General features: G+C 39.0%; 1 pseudogene; it reads left to right on the top strand.

Moving 5' to 3' along the window:
• The first annotated feature begins 531 nt into the window (after positions 1-531).
• On the top strand, positions 532-18,446 carry LOC147401502 (uncharacterized; annotated as a pseudogene).
• The last annotated feature ends 508 nt before the right edge of the window (positions 18,447-18,954 follow it).

Here is an 18,954-nt window from a genome sequence, read left to right as displayed (position 1 = left end):
GTGCCCCAAGTATAAAATATTGTAAGTTTTTAAATTCAACGTTTTAAAGGGTGGTTTAATAGAGAAAAACGCTTTTAATTTTTTTTTAAAAATCAGTTTTTTGTTGAAGAACACATCGTCTTCTTCATTCGGTTCTACTGTCTCAACAGAGACTCGAAAAAACCTTGCTCCTCAAAGGTTTTTTACCCACCTCTTGGCTCATTAATCTCGGCCGATTTAAGGATCAACCGTTTGAGTTTTGCATTCGTCCTGATTATTGATTGATCAACGATGGATTAACGGACTGGTATGGGGCGCTGTTACCTGAATTACTTCGCATATTCTTCGCTCAAAATCGTCCCATGTCTCGACTTTAATGGCTGTTCTTGATCAGTTGTTCTTGTAAGAAAGATACCTCTGATCTCGATCGAATGTGGAGATCTTTTTGAAGATTGGTTGAATCACTGTTTCTCACTCTTCTTCTTTCAAGTAAAAGTCTCCAATCACCATTAGAGAAGGTCGTAGAGAGATTCCTCTCATCACAGCACTGAAATGGCGAACAATTCGTCGAAAAATCCCACGTTACAGGCTGACCTCGACGCTGGTCTGCTGTTGATCTCGACGCTGGCCTGCTGTTATAGGATGATCTCGACGATAACCTGCTGATCTCGACAATTAGCCTGCTGATCTCGACGCTGGTCTGTTGTTGATCTCGATGCTGGCCTGCTGATCTCGACGATTAAGCTTCTGATCTCGACGACTAAACTGCTGATCTCGACGACTATGCTGCTGTTAAGGGTTGATCTCGACGTTGAGCTGCTGTTGATCTCGACGTTATCCTACTGTTTTAAAACAGCAAGACCGATCTCGACATGTGCCGGATGAGTTCGATTATTGGCAGCGGCATATAATCTGTCTCACAAAATTATCTTGGTTTTTTTTAAGATCAATTTGTTTTCTAAAAAAAGGGGAAAATCAAAATAAAAAAAATAGAGAGTAAAAGTTTTTTAAAAAAAAAGGGAAGTTTAAAAAATAATGAAATCAAATTTTTAAAATGTTGCTAATGGCGACATATGTTCAAGTTGTTTTGTTTTTTGAATTTCCTTGATTGGGCTCAATTTATTTTTAAAAAAAAAATAAAAATGATGAACAAAACCATCCTCTTTATTTCATTGATCATTATTATACCCTTAACTCGAAATTCTTAGAAAATTTTGAATTATTTTAGGGTCGCTCCAAAATAACCTTGATTGAACCATAAAATTTGTTGAGACTTGGAACTAGGGGCTTATTTCAATAACTCGATTTAATTATTAATTGCTAGTCGCCCTTCTAACATGCCATAATCTTGCTTGAAATAGATGTTTGATTGTGATCATAATGTCGATGTGATGAGATCGGATTTGTATTGTTAATATTCATGTGATTGGTAGTGCTTACATCGATTAAATATTCATATAATTCATGTTATAATGATTGGATTGATTGGGTTGATGGGCCCACGTGTTTGAAAAAAAGGCCCCGGGCACACCCCACCCTTGCTTTGCACACACCACATGCACGTCTACTGCTTTACTCACTTACACGTCCCATTTAGCCAACGTGGCACTAGTGCGTGGCCCGGTCTCTTCGGAGATGCGACGTCATTCATGAAACCCACAACTCCAGTCACGTACCTTAGGGTATATCGAACTGGGGCATCAATACCGTCTGATCAGGTGATTCTGAGAGACATATTGATGCACCCATGCTGGGGTGACCTGAGCCTTTGTCCTATTGTAAGCCACACAGTCACATGTCCCGATTGCCAACGTAGTACTAGTACGTGGTCGGTCCCCTCGTGGGATGCCAAACCATTTATGAAAGCTACAACTCTTGACTCGTACCCGTAGGTATAAAAGGTAATCTAAGTATATCAATTGCACTTCTTGGTCAAAACCGGTGCCTAAGCAAGATCTTGCCCCGCTGTACCCTACTGTACGAGGGGGATAGACTACGTCTATTCTAGACGAGAGGTATTTAAGTGGGCCCTTGCTCAGCATTGTGTGCCACCTCTCAACTGGAGATCAAACTGGCTCTTTTTGGCTTCAGAGAAGTGAATTGAGGTTTTAGATTATCACCTATACGGTATATCAAACCAAGTCACCACGTATCGAAAGGTATATAGGTGTGCTTGGGCAAGGGTGGCCAGATAAAAATGCATTGCACGTAGTAAGCCTAGAGTCTAGAAACCTTCCCCATAGGTCACGACTCGAACTTATCGTGGGTGTTCCCGGGTTTTTTATTGAATGAATGCCTGTTGTTGGATGAATGTATGTGAGTGATGTGAATGATGAGATCAAAGTGTATGATTGTCCTCAAGGATCAAAGAAATTTTATTTTTGAAAATTAAAACGGGTGCACCGACCCAGTAAAGAATCCATTCTTTTCAATAATGACCCATTCCATCCAGATCTAACAATCATGATGGATTGGGCCAGTTAATTAAAAAATAGAAATCGAATTTTCAAATAAGAGAAAGAAAATTTTTCAAAAAAGATTATTTCCAAAAGAAGTGTTCTTTAGAAGAAACATTTTCCAGAAAAAATATTTTCCAGAAAATATTTTCCATAAGAATGAAATTTTTCAAAAGAAAATAAATTAATCTTTTACATGGACCATTGGAAGAGTACTAAAATACCCTTTTGTGTCAAATCAGGATGTTAGCCGCCGACGATAATCCAATCGATCAGTTAGTCAAAACAACCGTCATAGGAATGCACCCTGTAGAGAAGATCAATTTTGGGAGATTCATGTTGAGGAGTGCTCTTTTCTTCCATGAGTTTGAGATAGACTGGAACCTCTTACATGCTATGGCTAAGCGATGGAACCCTTACCTCCACATATTCCATATGGGGTACATGCATTTATGCCCTACACACGAGGATTATTGCGGTATTATGGGGATATCCACTTCAGGACCTCTAGTCCGACCCTCATTGAAGACGGATATTCTGGTGCCCTCGCCACAGGATTGAATATTTCCAAAGAAGAAGCCAAGGCCCTAATCCATAACGGGAGACTGGATTTAGTACCTTTACTGGGCCCGTACCGCTCCCACAGTCATCCTATCAATGTAAAACCCGAAGCCTGGCGAGCCACTAGAGACTATCGATTATGCTTAGGAATCCTAGCCCAATACATACTGACCTCTAATAGTGATGGCCAAACTATCCCTGAGTCCTTCATAGATTTAGCCTCTCAACTCTCGAGGAAAGCCAACCCAGTGCCCCTCATCTTAGCTGAAACCTTCTCAGGTCTAGATGCCATAAAAAATGGTGAGCGGGAAAGCTTCAAAGGAAGTCCCCACTTACTCTATATGTGGCTTTGTGATCGTCTTAAGATTGTAGATGTTCCCTCAAACCTCGAATATGGGCCAGAACACTTCTCAAGAGAAACCTGTTAGTGCGTCACAACTCAGTCAAAGCCTGGAGTAAATGGTTAGACTCTCGCTTAGCTCGTCATATCGGTTTTAGGTGCCCTTGGTGGATGACTGATCCCCCTGTTCTAGGAACCAAAGGATCCTACTATGTCCGTCTGATGGGTTTAGAAGAAACATCTTTTTATCATCCTAATTTGATCCCAGAACAGTATGATGTGTACCCATAGAGTTATCCTTATCTCAACCCAAAGCTTTCTTTTCCCCCAAGCCTTTGACTGAAAAGTTAGTACACCTCATCGAGAAAGCATGGAACAAGCGCACCTTAGGGTATCCGGACGGACCAGCAGAATTCAGAGAGCCAGTTGTTAGAAACCAAGAGGGTCAAGCCTGACAGCAATCCTGATGACCATCAAGACAAAACCAAGTGTCCATGTAAAAATAGTTCAAATCAAATTTGTTGAAAGATGTTTTAATAAGAACATATTGTCAATCATTTTCAATAAAATTATCTTTCTTTTTTTTGAATAAATATCTCCTTTTCAAATACTCATTGTGTGAATGGATTAATTAATGGATTGGTGCACAAACCTCAATAAAATGATTCTTAAAAATGTTATCAAGGGGTTAATATCGAAATTGACTAAATCTACCTTTGATGGGGTCATATAGGATTATCATTGCGCCTAAACTCAAGCGTCCACCTCCTAGTTGGAGTCGTAAGTCCAGTCGGTTAGAAAGAACCACAGTACCAAGTCAACAAGCAGAGATGGCGTCAGAATCTGAACTCACGGAGATCCGTAAGATCTTGGCAGCCTTTGCCAATGATATCAGCAATATAAAAGGCAAGGTGGAAATGTTAGAACAGACATCGGAATCGACGGGAATTCCTTTAGGTGACCCAAAGGGAAAAAAGGTTGAAGAGAAACGTCCACGTGAAGTCTTCGAGCTCGACGGAGACGAAGAGTATTTTGATGAAAATCCGGCATTATCTAATAGGATGTCTCAATTGGAGTCAGCAATGAAGAGTATAAAGGGTATTGATGAAATTGCAGCAGGCATTGAAGCTTTGAATCGCATCCCTAGAATCCATTTGCCAGAAAAGTTTGTGATGCCTGAGATGGACAAGTTCTGTGGGACAGGGTGTGCAAAAACACATCTTAAGGTGTATGTTACCAACATGCGCACTATGGGACTCAGTGACGAACATATGACATTATTGTTCCAAAGGACTTTATTAGGATCAGCACTACGGTGGCTAATGTCTCAAGATCCAGTTACTGTGGGTACATGGGAAAACATGTCAAAGGCCTTCTGGCATCAGTATAAGTACAGTACCGAGATTGAGACTTCAAGAAGGGATTTGGAAGCAACTAAACAGAAAAATGGGGAGACATTCACTGATTTCATTGGTCGTTGGAGAGCCAAGGCTTCTCAAATGTGGGATAGACCTTCGGAGAAGGAACAAGTATCAATTATCCTAAAGAACCTCTCTCAAGGATATGCTCAACACCTAGTGGCACCAACCTCACCTCCCTACCTTTGAATCCTTGTTGCAAGCAGGAGCCAACTTGAGGATGCGTTTGCCTCTGAATCCTTTCTAACCCCTCAGATAACAGGCCTATAAGAAACCATATGTTCCCAAACCCAACATCAACCATACTTACAACATCGCCAATACCTCAGTTACCCCAGCTCAACCCCCAGCCCGGACTAATAACCAAGCTCACCCAAGTCAACCTCGGACTCCGGTCAGTTCACCGATCTAGGGATGAGTCTCACTGTAGCGCTTCACAAATTGATGAAAAAAGGGCTCTTACCCCTATCCAACCCCGACCTTTACCTAATCCCTTGCCAGCTGGACAAAATGCTAACGTGTTCTGCGAGTTCCATCAAAATCCTGGCCATCACACGGATCGGTGTATCACCTTGCGCCATGCCATTCAAAACCTTATTGACAACAAAAAGGTCACCATCCCTAGCCCACCAAATGTCACCACAAATCCACTACCTGCTTATCAACCTCCACCAACCCTGAATATGGTTTCTCACACCCCATCACCATTCGACCCTGTTTCTCTCATCCATCCAATCCAAGTTAAACCGCCCAGTTACCCCCTTGCCGGGATAGCCTTCACTAATGAGGTTTTTACCACACCATGAACCATTCGATTTAACCTCGGATGATACCTATTGTTTATCCCCACCTCGTTACGATAGTCCCGCGTTCACTAGTTACCTATTGGCCCAGATGAATCTGAAAAATCCTGTATCTTTAACAGACGAAGATCCATACGTGTTGACTGAAGAAGATGAGCCCTTCTCCCTTTTCTGTGATGAAGTTAGACATATGACTCGAGGTGGAAGAGTTTTTAAGCCACAAGAACTGTGTTGAAAATCCTGCAGCCCTGGCAAGAAAAGAAGGAGAAGATCCCACTAAGGAAAGCATCGAAGAGGATAACTCCGTGATCAAACAGTTGAAAAAATCAGGGGCTAATATCTCAGTATGGGGTTTACTCATGGCTTCCACTACTCATAGGGAGGCTGTTCTCAAAGCACTAAACACAACCCAAGTCTCCCTTGATACTTCTCCAGATCAGCTAGCCAGTATAGTGGGGGCAACTTACGTGGAGAATATTCTATCCTTCTCGGACTCAGATCTCCCAAAAGAAGGGGCAAGCCATACTAAGCCACTGCACATTACAGTTGACTGTAACGGAATGAGGGTACCTTTAGTTTTGATTGATAACGGGAGTGCACTAAATGTTTGCCCGCTGAAAACGGCTACTTGTCTCGGATTTAAGGCTGAAGATCTCAAACCTACTAATCAAGGTGTTAGAGCTTACGATAACACCAAGAGAGATGTATTGGGAATTTTGCACCTTCGGCTGTCCACAGGCATAGCTGAATTTCCTGTGGAATTTCAGGTTATTGATATCCAGTCTCTCTTTCAATCTACTGTTAGGGAGACCATGGTTACACCAGATTAAAGCCATCCCTTCTACGCTACACCAGAAGGTCAAATTTATCAAGGATGGGCTGGTAATTACTCTTCATGGAGATGCTGAAATTGTAGGGATCATAAATAATACTGAGGCTAAGGATAAGCCGTTGCTTGAGATTCAACCAGAACAACAGGGAGTAGAGCTCAGTGGGTTCGAGTTTGAAAAGGTATGCTCAGTCCAATGGGATCAAGCCATGAAGGAGTATTTTCCAATGGAAAATACCTATAATTGTTGCATGGCCAACATATTCAAGAAAATGAGATTCTTCCCTGGTATGGGCTTAGGTCGCAAACAGCAAGGTATTAAAGAGGCACCATTAATTAAAGAGGCCATCGGCACATTCGGACTAGGATATAAGCCTACTAAGGAAGATTGGGCCCAATATTGGAAGACAAAACGGGATAAGGCCATTGCTAAAAGGCAAAGGCGTACCACAGATCTCATTAAAATGAAGCCCTATCGAAAGACCCTCAATGGTTACTTTGTGAAAGAAGGAGAAGACTTCCGCTACTGTGGGTTCCCAGAGCCATTTATTGATCACATCACAGGTACTCGTCTGCCGGGGTTTGAAATTTTCTTTGGCATGGAACGGCTTGAAGAGGAAGCAAGCATAGAAGTTAAGGAGAAGAAGGTTGAAGACTGGCAACTCGATCTGGACTCCCTCAACATCGATCAGCTATTCATTGAAGATCATAGTATCTTAGTGTTATCAGTTGGGAAGGGATCCCAAATCCTCAGTCTGTAATCAAACCCGCTGTTGGGTCTCTATCAAATTATCATGTAGTCAGTCCTATGTTGCATGTCAAGGCTGGGTCTGTCGATCCCATTAGTCCTGTTCAGTCTGACATGCCAGTTGAGTCATTTATTTCTGTTGAGTCGAGTAAGTTAGTTGTTTCTGCTGAGTCTGTTATTTCTAGGGAGTCTGTTTTTCCTACTGAGTCGAGTGAGTCTGTCCAGTCTGCAATGAGTCCTGTTACCCCATCTCTTTTCAGTGAAATGAAAGAAATTTTTGATTACCCCGAGCGCAATAATAATTCAACTAATAATCTGGCTTCGGAGGGAGAGTCTTCTGACGAAGAACCTCCCCCTGAAATAATCAAATTACTTAAACAAGAAGAGGAACGTCAGGCTCAACCTCTAATAGAGGAAGTAGAGGTTATCAACCTCGGACAAAAAGAAAGTCCTCAAGAAATTCGTATAGGGGTCACTTTATCTCCCGATGAACGCAAAGGGATAGTAGATTTACTCAGAAAGTTCAAAGACGTGTTCGCGTGGTCTTACGAGGATATGCCGGGAGTAAGCACAGATATTGTCCAACATCGGATTCCGTTATATCCTGATGCTCGACCAATCAAACAGAAACTTCGACGTATGAAGCCGGAATGGGCTTTGAAAATCAAAGAAGAAGTTACAAAGCAGATTAACGCTGGATTTTTGGAAGTGGTAGAATACCCTGAGTGGATTGCCAATGTCGTCCCGGTACCAAAAAAGGATGGAAAAATTAGAATGTGTGTGGATTTTAGAGACTTAAACAAAGCAAGCCCAAAGGATAGTTTCCCTTTACCACACATAGATGTTCTAGTAGACAGTACAGCAGGACACGCGTTGTTGTCCTTCATGGATGGGTTTTCAGGGTACAATCAGATAAAGATGGATCCTCGAGATATGCAAAAGACGTCGTTCATCACACAGTGGGGGACCTTCTGTTACAAGGTCATGCCTTTTGGTTTGAAGAACGCTGGAGCTACCTATCAAAGAGCAGCCACGACCTTACTACATGACATGATACACAAAGAGGTCGAAGTTTATGTGGATGATATGATAGTCAAATCCAAAGAACGACTAGGGCATGTTACTGCGTTAGAAAAATTTCTCACAAGGATTCAAAAGTACCAACTCCGCCTCAACCCACAGAAATGTATATTCGGAGTAACTTCTGGAAAGCTGTTGGGATTTGTAGTCAGTCAGAGAGGAATCGAAGTAGACCCTGTAAAGATTAAAGCTATCCAAGAAATGCCACCACCCGAGACTGAAAAACAGATTCGAGGTTTTCTAGGCAGAATCCAGTATGTTAGCAGGTTCATCGCCCAACTCACCAATGTCTGCGAACCTATTTTCAAGCTTCTCAAGAAGAATGAGCCAACAGTTTGGAATAAGCAATGTCAAAAGGCTTTCGACCAAGTCAAGAAGTATCTCTTAAATCCACCTATTTTGGTCCCACCTACACCGGGTGAGCCACTTCTTCTTTATCTGTCAGTCACAGAAGAAGCTATGGGATGCATGCTTGCACAGTATGACAAAGATACTAGCAAAGAAAGGGCCATCTACTACATCAGTAAGAAGATGTTAGAATATGAACGAAAGTATTCATCCTTGGAGAAAACTTGCTTAGCATTGGTTTGGGCTACTCAGAGACTCCGGCATTATATGCTGTCTCATTCAATTATCCTATTATCTCGGATGGATCCTCTCAAGTATCTTTTTGAGAAACCGACGTTAACAGGGAGAACCGCACGATGGTTACTGTTGCTATCAGAGTTTGACATCACGCATGTTACGCAGAAATCCATCAAGGGAAGAGCTGTGGCAAAATACTTGGCAGATCACCCTGTAGTAGAAGGAATAAGGCCTGTCGATCAATTTCCAGATGAGAACATCTTGCATGTTAAGGAAGAACCGCAGAACCAAACATGGCAGTTATACTTTGATGGAGCGGCCAATCAAAATGGGTATGGAATAGGGGCAGTCTTGTATCTCCAGAAGGGTGTCATATTCCTATCGCTATTAAGTTAGCTTTCTCGAACACTAATAACACGGCTGAATATGAGGCGTGCATCGCAGGGCTCGAAGCTGCTTTGAACCTGGGCATTACAGAAATTGAGGTTTTCGGGGATTCGGCCTTGGTCATACATCAGTCATTGGAAGAATGGAAGACTAGAGATGAAAAGTTGAAACCCTATCATGAGTATTTGCTAAACTTAGTCAGTAAGTTTAAAGCTATCCTGTTCCAACACCTGTCAAGGGAAGATAACAGATTTGCTGACTCCTTAGCAACTTTATCTTCAATGATCCATTTGCCCCCTGGCATGGAATTGAGGCCAATCACGGTTGAAGTCAAAAATAAACCCGCATACTGCCATCAGGTTAACATTGCTACTCGACTACCCGATGGAAAGCCATGGTACACAGACATAAAGAAAGTGTTGGAAAAACAAGAATTCCCGGAAGAAGCATCGAGGAAAGAACGACAGACCCTATTAAGATTAGCGTCTCAATTTATCCTGTGCGCAGGAAGCTTATACAAAAGGTCTTATGATGGGATTCACTTGTCGTGTGTTGATGAAGATCAAGCTGAACAGATAATGATTGAACTACATTCAGGAGAATGTGGCCCTCACATGAGTGGGAAAATGTTAGCCAAGAAGATTATGAGACAAGGATACTACTGGCCCACGATGGAAACAGATTGTCATCACATGGTCAAAACTTGTCATAAGTGCCAAATACATGCGAACTTGATACATGTGCCACCATCTCAATTAGTGGGTCTGACCTCACCATGGCCTTTCTCAGTTGGGGAATTGACATTATTGGTAAAAATCACCTAAGGCATCGAACGGGCACGAATACATCTGGTTGCCATCGATTATTTTACCAAATGGGTTGAAGCTGTCTCTTATGCTGTCCTCACTGCGTCTCGAGTTGCAAAGTTTATTCAAACGAACATCATTAGTCGATACGGAGTACCTTCAGAGTTGATATCCGATAATGGGTCGCACTTCAAAGCTGAGGTTATCAAATTGTGTTCAAAGTTTAAAATCTCACACCATAAATCATCTCTTACCGACCTTACCTCAGACTAACGGAGCAGTCGAAGCAGCTAATAAGAATATTAAGACTATCCTCAGGAAAATGTGCCAATCACATCGAGATTGGTCAGAAAAACTGCCATTTGCATTATGGGCATATCGAACCTCAATTCGATCCTCCACTGGAGCTACTCCCTATTCCTTAGTGTATGGCATGGAAGCAGTCTTGCCAGTTGAAATGGAGATTCCATCTCTCAGGATTTTGTTAGAAAGTCAGTTGTCAGAAGCAGATTGGGTTCGTCAACGATATGAAGAGTTGAATTTGATCGAGGAAAAACGACTGAGAGTGTTGTATCACGTGCAAGCTTATCAAAGAAGAGTCGCCCGTGCGTTTGACAAGAAAATCAAGGCCCGTCAGTTACAAGTCGGGGATTTAGTACTCAAAGAGAATAGGGCACCGATTTTTGATCCCAGGGGGAAGTTCAAACCAAATTGGGGAGGTCCGTTCATCATCAAAGAAATATTACCAGGAAAAGCTGTCAAACTTCAAGATCATGATGGAATCGAATTACCAGAACCAACCAACCTTGACCAAGTCAAACGGTACTACATTTAAGGAGGCCATCTTTGGCCGAATCAATTTCCTTGCTACCCAATTCATTATCTCCTTTCTCAGCCTTTTGCAGCCTTTTTTATATTGTGCATTGTATTTCTTAGCCCGATCACCTAACCCAGGGGAGGGAGGTTTTGAACTACGTTTTGGTCTGATCCCAAAAATTCTGGGGTACGTAGGCAACCTGAGAAGTTACTTCAGGCCCGACCACATCAAAGTAAAAAAAAATATATTTCCCCACACAAAAAATCAAAAAAAAATCAAAAAAAAAAAATCAAAAGAGAAAGAAATATTATCCAAAATGGGGAAGAAAATTCAAGAAAAAAGTTTAAATGAAATGCCACACAAGGGGCATTTGGGTTTTTGAGCCTCAAAATCCCTTTCTTTTTTATACCCAGTCCTAAGCCTACCTATAAAAGTCCTCCTAAGTACCGTGCGAAAAGTCAAGGAAGATAGCAAAGCATGATCAGGCAGCAACTCCAGAAGTTCAGAGAAAAAAAAAATAAAAAGATAAAAAATGATGAAGCCTGCTAAGTTGAAAATCCGAAAAGGGCGACTTAGGCAAAAATTAAGGCAAGCTCGCAAGGTTGAAAATCTGAAAGGACAACTTTGGCAACAATCAGAGCCAAGAGAAAAAAAAGCTCGCTAGATCGAAAACCTGAAAAGGTGATCTAGGCAAAAGTTAGAGCAAGCTCGCTAGATTGAAAACCTGAAAAGGCGATCTTAGGCAAAAGTTAGAGCAACAAAGAAAAATAGAAAAAGATCCCAAGCTGAGAGCGGTCCGAGCTGAAACATTAGAAGTCCGAATACCAAGTTCAATACTTAGCTTAAGCCAGGCATAGACTCAGAAGCCACAAGTATCTGTCTATGATCGATCTGAAAATGTTTACTTCCCCAAGTGAACCAAGGGAGATAAGGTGAATTCTATGATGAGTCTCGAAAGGAAATAATTTTGTACTCTTGAGCCTGACTCAAAACCTTCAATAAAATTAATCAAAATTAAAAAGTTGAGTCTTTATTGCGCTTGTGGTAATCAATTATTTCAAACCTTCATACAAGGGGCATTTTTCTTTCTTTTTTTTTTATGTAACTTTTCCCCCTATACTAGGGGCATTTTTTTATGATGTGTTCAATTATTTTCAAGGCCATGGTCATGTCAAACTAGGGGCATTTTGTCTTCGAGCAATGTTAATCTTAAAAAAATAATAGGACCCCAAAGTAAGGTTACCCTCTTGATAACAGTTCTTTCGAAAAAACTTTTGAGTTCAAGAGAAATAAAAACTCAGGTTTTAAATTCATAAAACTTTTTGATAAATCCTTGAGGTTCAAACAAAAGCATATTGGATCTCACATAGGAGATATAACATTCTTTCGTTCTCGAGATTCTTTTCCAGATTCAATCATTCTTGGAATCAATCATTTCTCTTCCGGATTCATTATCTTCCAGATTTATTCGTTCTCCGATTCGTAATAATCAGTTTTCTCCAAAATTCATTCATTCCTTTGCCAGTTTTGCTCAGTCTCCGCCAAGGGTTATCTTGGATTTTGCTCAGTTGCCGCCAAGGGTTATCTTGGATTTTGCTCAGTCTCCGCCAAGGGTTATCTTGGATTTTGCTCAGTCGCCGCCAATGGTTATCTTGGATTTTGCTCAGTCTCCGCCAAGGGTTATCTTGGAACTATGCTCAGATACCGCCGAGGGTTTTTCTCGGAATTATGCTCAGATTTATTTCAGATACCGCCGAGGGTTTTCTCGGAATTATGCTCAGATACCGCCGAGGGTTTTCTCGGAACTATGCTCAATACCGCCGAGGGTTTTCTCGGAACTATGCTCAGATACTGCCAAGGGTTATCTTGGAACTATGCTCAGATACCGCCGAGGTTTTCTCGGAATTATGCTCAGATACCGCCGAGGGTTTTCTCGGAATTATGCTCAGATACTGCCGAGGGTTTTCTCGGAATTATGCTCAGATACCGCCGAGGTTTTCTCGGAACTATGCTCAGATACCGCCGAGGGTTTTTCTCGGAATTATGCTCAGATACCGCCAGGGTTATCTTGGAACTATGCTCAGATACCGTTGAGGGTTTTCTCGGAACTATGCTCAGATACCGCCGAGGGTTTTCTCGGAACTATGCTCAGATACCGCCAGGGTTATCTTGGAACTATGCTCAGATACCGCCGAGGGTTTTTCTCGGAATTATGCTCAGATACCGCCGAGGGTTTTCTCGGAATTATGCTCAGATACCGCCGAGGGTTTTCTCGGAATATGCTCAGATACCGCCGAGGGTTTTCTCGGATTATGCTCAGATACCGCCAAGGGTTATCTTGGAACTATGCTCAGATACCGCCGAGGGTTTTCTCGGAACTATGCTCAGATGCCGCCGAGGGTTTTCTCGGAACTATGCTCAGATACCGCCGAGGGTTTTCTCGGAACTATGCTCAGATACCGCCGAGGGTTTTCTCGGAATTATGCTCAGATACCGCCGAGGGTTTTCTCGGAACTATGCTCAGGAACTATGTTCAGATTATATTCAAATTATGCTCAGTTTATATTCAAATTATGCTCAGTTTATACTCAGATTATGCTAAATTTATGCTCAGGTTTTACTCAGTTTCACACAGTGCACACACTTGCACATTTGCACTTTTTAGTCAGGGAGAATTCTCTAAAATTCAAGGATCTGACACCGTCAGTGAGAGTTTGCGCTCAAGGACCTGACAACCTTTTGATTTGGGGAGAGCTTTATTCTCAAGGATCCGAACACCCTGACGAATTGCTAAATCAGGCTGCAAAATGAACTGTCACTAGCTTTGGCATTCAAATATCGCACTATCTACCAAAATAGATTTGCTATCTAGTTTGCTTCAACCCTCTGCCAAAGAGGGGCATCTGTAGACACCCCATTTTTGCATCCGCCTAATTAATCAACTCGTCAACCCGATCGCAAGGATTCCCAATGATGGATGTGTATTCCGTTGCTTTATTTTGTTACCAGATATGTTTCAGAAATCCAGATGAGGTATCTCGAATTGACAAAACCTTAGAAACCATGCTACGCTAGGAAAATACGACCCCAGAAACATAGAAATCATCATCTTGCAGACCAAAAAGAAGCTTCACGATAAAAATCACTAAAAATTGATCAAATTACCAAAATACCCCTGACATCAAAACAACCCTAGAGCCTACGTTACGCTTAGGAAAACTCTCTGAACACATAAAATAATAAATCGAAATCAAATAGATCATTTCACCAATTTTAACAGAATTTGACAAAATTACGAAAATGCCCCTCATAAAGTTCACAATCATTTCACATAAAAATTTTCATAAATGATACAAACCAATATTTCCATTGAATTCCTTACGAAAAACTGATTCTAAAACATCCTAGAACATCAAAAACTGACTTAAAATGTGAAAAGTCCTCTCCGGGGGCAAAACGGTAATTTCACAATTTTCATAATTAAAAAATTCGAAATTAATAAATAAAATATTAAATAATTAAAGTAAAACATTAATGAAATTAATTTAAAATTTTGAACCTAAAAAATCAATCAATCGGGCTTTCAGGCAAAATTGTTGAGGGTTCGTGAGATATTTCTTTAAGGACCCCTCCATTTTGGGGGTCTAAAGAATTAAAATATAATAGAGGGGCCTTCTCCAAAAATCAAAGTAAATCAAGCAAGACTAAGGTCAAGGTATTAAAGTCAATCAAGTGAGACTGAAGTCAAAATTAAAGTCAATTAAGCAAGACTGAAGTCAAAATATTAAAAGTCAATCAATTAAGACTAAAGTCAAAACATTAAAAGTCAATCAAATAAGACCAAAAGTCATAATAGAATTCTAATTAAATAATAACTCTATCTAATAGAGTTTAACTTAAAAACAATTCTACCTAAAACAATTTGAATTAAAACACAATTCTACCTAAAACAAGTCAAACTAAAACACAACTCTAATTAAAAGATCTCTAATTAAACACTAACTCTATCCAAATCAACCCCTAAAAACATCTATAAATAGAGGTGCTCACACCCTATTTTCGTATCAAATCATAAACCCTAGGAGAAGTAGGTCTAGAAGCTCCCCTAGCCCCCCATAAACCCTAGTTTTGGAGCCCCAACTCCTTAACTAACATCCCTCCTTCAATTTTAGTTTAGAAAACACCCAAAAGCCTTCTAAAAACATCCCCAAATCCGCAACGAACTTGAAGAGTTCAGATTCAAAAACAAGGAGATACCTTGCCTCGGAGATCCGAAGTCAAATCCGGAAGCAGAACGAAGCAAGGGAGCACGGTACAAGGAGTTCTTTTTGTCAGATCTGAGGGAACCAAGTCCTTGCCATCGGAAAGGTAAACCTTTTATTTTTATTTATTTTTATCTAGGTTTTAGCAATGTAATTTACTTGGGAATTTAGTAGAGACCGGCTTTGGCCGGGCGGGATTGGTGCCTAACACCTTCCAATCCCGTAACATGATCCCCGAATTCAGTTTTCTTGGTTTTAGATTAGTTTTTATCCGTTTAGAGTCATTGTTCGGTTCCTAGACCGTAATAACTAGGTGGCGACTCCCAAACCTCAAGGGTCAAAAGCGGATCCGCGCACCCCGCGGATCGAGGGCGCTTTCAAAGGCCAGGTCAAATTTGGGTGTCTACATGATTTAAACACAAGTTCTAATTTTTTTATTTTTTATTTTTCCTTTCTTTTAATTTCCCTTTTATTGATCTCTTTACAATAAAAGTTGTTTTTTCTTATTGAAAATTATATGATATAAATAGGATTTTTAGCATATGTGATTTAGGTTTTTCTTGGTCTCCTAATTTATTTTTTTCCTCATCTTTTTAATTTAACTAAATGTTTGAGTATTTAATTCTTTCATAATTAAGGATATGCATGCCAACCGTTTGATAAAATGTCTGAGTGTAGACACCCCATTTTTGCACTCGCCTGATTAATCAACTCATCAACTCGATCGCAACGGTTCCCAATGATGGATGTTTATTCCAATGCTTTATTTTGTTACTAGATATGTTTTAGAAATCCAGATGAGGTATCTCAAACTGACAAAACTGTAGAAATCGCACTACGATAGGAAAATATAACCCCAAAATCTTAGAAATTATCATTTTTCAGACAAAAAGAAGCTTCATGATAAAAATTACTAAAAAATGACCAAATTACCAAAATACCTCTAACCTAAAAACATCCCTAGAGCTTATATTACGTCTAGGAAAATCCTTTCAAACATATAAAACAACAAATCGAAATCAAATAAGTCATTTCGCCAATTTTCACAGAATTCGACAAAATTACAAAAATGCCCTTCATAAAGTTCACAACCATTTTGCACAAATTTTTTTTATAAATGATAAAAACTAACATTCCCATTGATTTTCTTATAAAAATCAATTCTAAAACATCCTAAAACATCAAAAATCGACTTAAAACCCAAAAAGTCATCTCCGAGGGTAAAACGATAATTTTACAATTTTAATAATTAAAAATTCTCAAATTAATAATTAAAACATTAATTAATGTAAAGTGAAATCCTAACTAAAATTAAAGTCAATCAAGTAAGACTAAAGTCAAAATCTTAGAAGTCAATCAAATAAGACTAAAGTCAATCTTAAAGTCAATCAAGTAAGACCAAAGTCAAGATATTAAAATCAATCAAGTAAGACCAAAGTCAAGATATTAAAGTCAATTAAGTAAGACTAAAGTCAAAATATTAAAGTCAATCAAGTGAGACTAAAAATTAAAACCCTAATAGAGTTCTAATTAAATAATAATTCTCTTTAACAATCCTAATTAAATAATAACTCTATTCAATAGAATTCTAACTAAAATATAACTCTATCTAAAATAATTCTAATTAAAATATAACTCTAACTAAAAGAATTATAATTAAACACTAATTCTATCTAAACAAACACTTAAAAAATCTATAAATAGGGGTCTTCACACCCTATTTTCTTTTCAAATAATAAATCCTAAGAGAAGTAGGTCAAAAAGCTTCCCTAGTCTCCCTAATTTTGAAGCCCCAACTTCTTACCTAACACCCATACCTCAACTTTAGCTCGAAAAATACCTAGAAGTCCTTAAAAAATACCCAGAAACCCATAAAAAAATATGAAGAATTCAAATCTAAGAAAGAGATATATTGCCTTAGAGATCTGAAGCGAATCCAATGACAGAACGAAGCGAGGAGTACAATATAAGGACCAGTTCTATCAGATCTGAGGGAATAAGACCGTTGTCTTCGGAAAGGTATAAATTTCTTATTTTTTTTTATTACTTAGGTCTTTTAGCAATGTAGTTTATTTGAGAATTAGTAGAGACCGGCGTTTGTCGGGCGAGATTGGTGTCTAACACCTTCCAACCCCGTAATTTGATCCACGAACTTAGTTTTTTTTTTTAAAGTAGATTAGTTTTTTTTATCCGTTTAGAGTCGATATTCGGTTCCTAGACCGTAATAACTAGGTGGCGACTCCCAAACCTCAAAGGTTAATAGCGGATCCGCGTACCCCGCGGATCGAGGGCGCTTTCAATAGCGACTCCACTGGGGATATTTGAGGATCAGACTTGAAAAACCCCAAGTATGGGAAGTATTGCCAGTAGGACCTAGTTTCTTAATTATTTTATTTTAGTTTTAGTTATTTTTTTATTTGTTTATTTTATTTTATTTATTATCATTCTTTTTTGCTCAATAATTGAGCACTGGTTTGGATGTTGAATATTTTGTTTTGGCACTTTTTTATGGATCATCTAGGATCATTCAGAATGACCTTAAAATCATGCAGGATTTCAAGAAGTTATTGGTCTAAAATAATGGGTGTTGACTCTTTTTATTTGGATTATTTTTTAGTTTGTATTATCCTTTATTAGTACCTTCGGTTCAATTTTAGATATTTTAGATTTGGCATATAATTTTTCTTTTTGGTTCAATCTAGGGTCATTTTGGGATGACCCTAAATAATGAAATATTTAAATTGACATAAATTGAGGATGGAATGATGGTGGTTGGAATATGAGTTATGGATTTTTTTTTTTTAATTTTGGATGAATTTTTTTTTAGTGCCTTACTAGGCATATGCATCGAGTTATGAAGATAAATTATTTGTGAGTGGTGCATTAAAAAACAAAAAAAAAGTGCCTTTTTTAATGTTGTTCGTGATGAAGAGAGAATTCCAAGAAAAAAAAATCAGTAAACAAAATTACAAAAATTTTTTTTTACGTGTGGTGTGTCATTAGTAGAAAACTGTTTTTACTGTTTTTTATCTCCTTCTCCACAAAGAAGAAATCAAATGATACTACAAATGATATACCGACCTTCAGTGCCGAGAATTTGCAGAATAACATGAAAATTATCTACTACAGCTGAACCTTCTTGTCTATCATTGGTGGAGTCATTGCTGGGATATTGGAATTTACTGGTTTGACTGGTTTTATTCTTTATTTCCTTGTGATGGCAATTACTTCTTTGGGACTTGCGGCCAAGGTGAACTTTCCATTCATGCATACTTTGACGGCTAGAATCAAATTATACTTGATGACTTTCTGGGCGGGCTTATGTCGTTCGTGCTATTCTAGACATTCGCATAAGACATTGTTCATATATTTTAATGGAGCTAAAAAAGGACCTCTTTGGATTTTAACTCCCAATTCTATTTTTATTTTACTAGATTGATTAGCTATTGTTTTTTGATAGGCTCAAGATTTGCTGTTTGAATCTTGGGTGAATGTTGTTAAATTCAGTGGTTAAACTTTGATACGCTTGTTTTTTTTTAATCATTTTGAATTTTGTTAAAAAAAAAAATCAATTTGTTTAATTTTTAGTAATTGTTGATAATAGGTTTCTTTAGTTTTTTTTTTTTTACTTTTATAATTTTTTTTTCTTTTCTAAAAAAAAATAATAATAATAAAAAAAAGAGTCATGACTCCTTATCTCAACAGCTATCGTGCTATCCTTAATTTGATATTCTTTGAAATTCCAAATCATTTTGGATCTCCCAAAGCAATCCTTGGTGGGACCATAGATATAAAAAAAAAGGAGAAAAGTCAACAAATTGTGTGAAATTGTTAAAGCAAAGCATTGACTCAATTGAATCCTTAGTGTATCACGTGATGTGTT

This window comes from Akebia trifoliata, chromosome 5 (genome assembly GCF_017979445.1).
Source record: "Akebia trifoliata isolate Shusen 1 chromosome 5, ASM1797944v1, whole genome shotgun sequence".
NCBI lineage: Eukaryota > Viridiplantae > Streptophyta > Magnoliopsida > Ranunculales > Lardizabalaceae > Akebia > Akebia trifoliata.
Note: the sequence above shows the minus strand (reverse complement) of the source record. Positions and strands in the feature narration are given on the sequence as shown.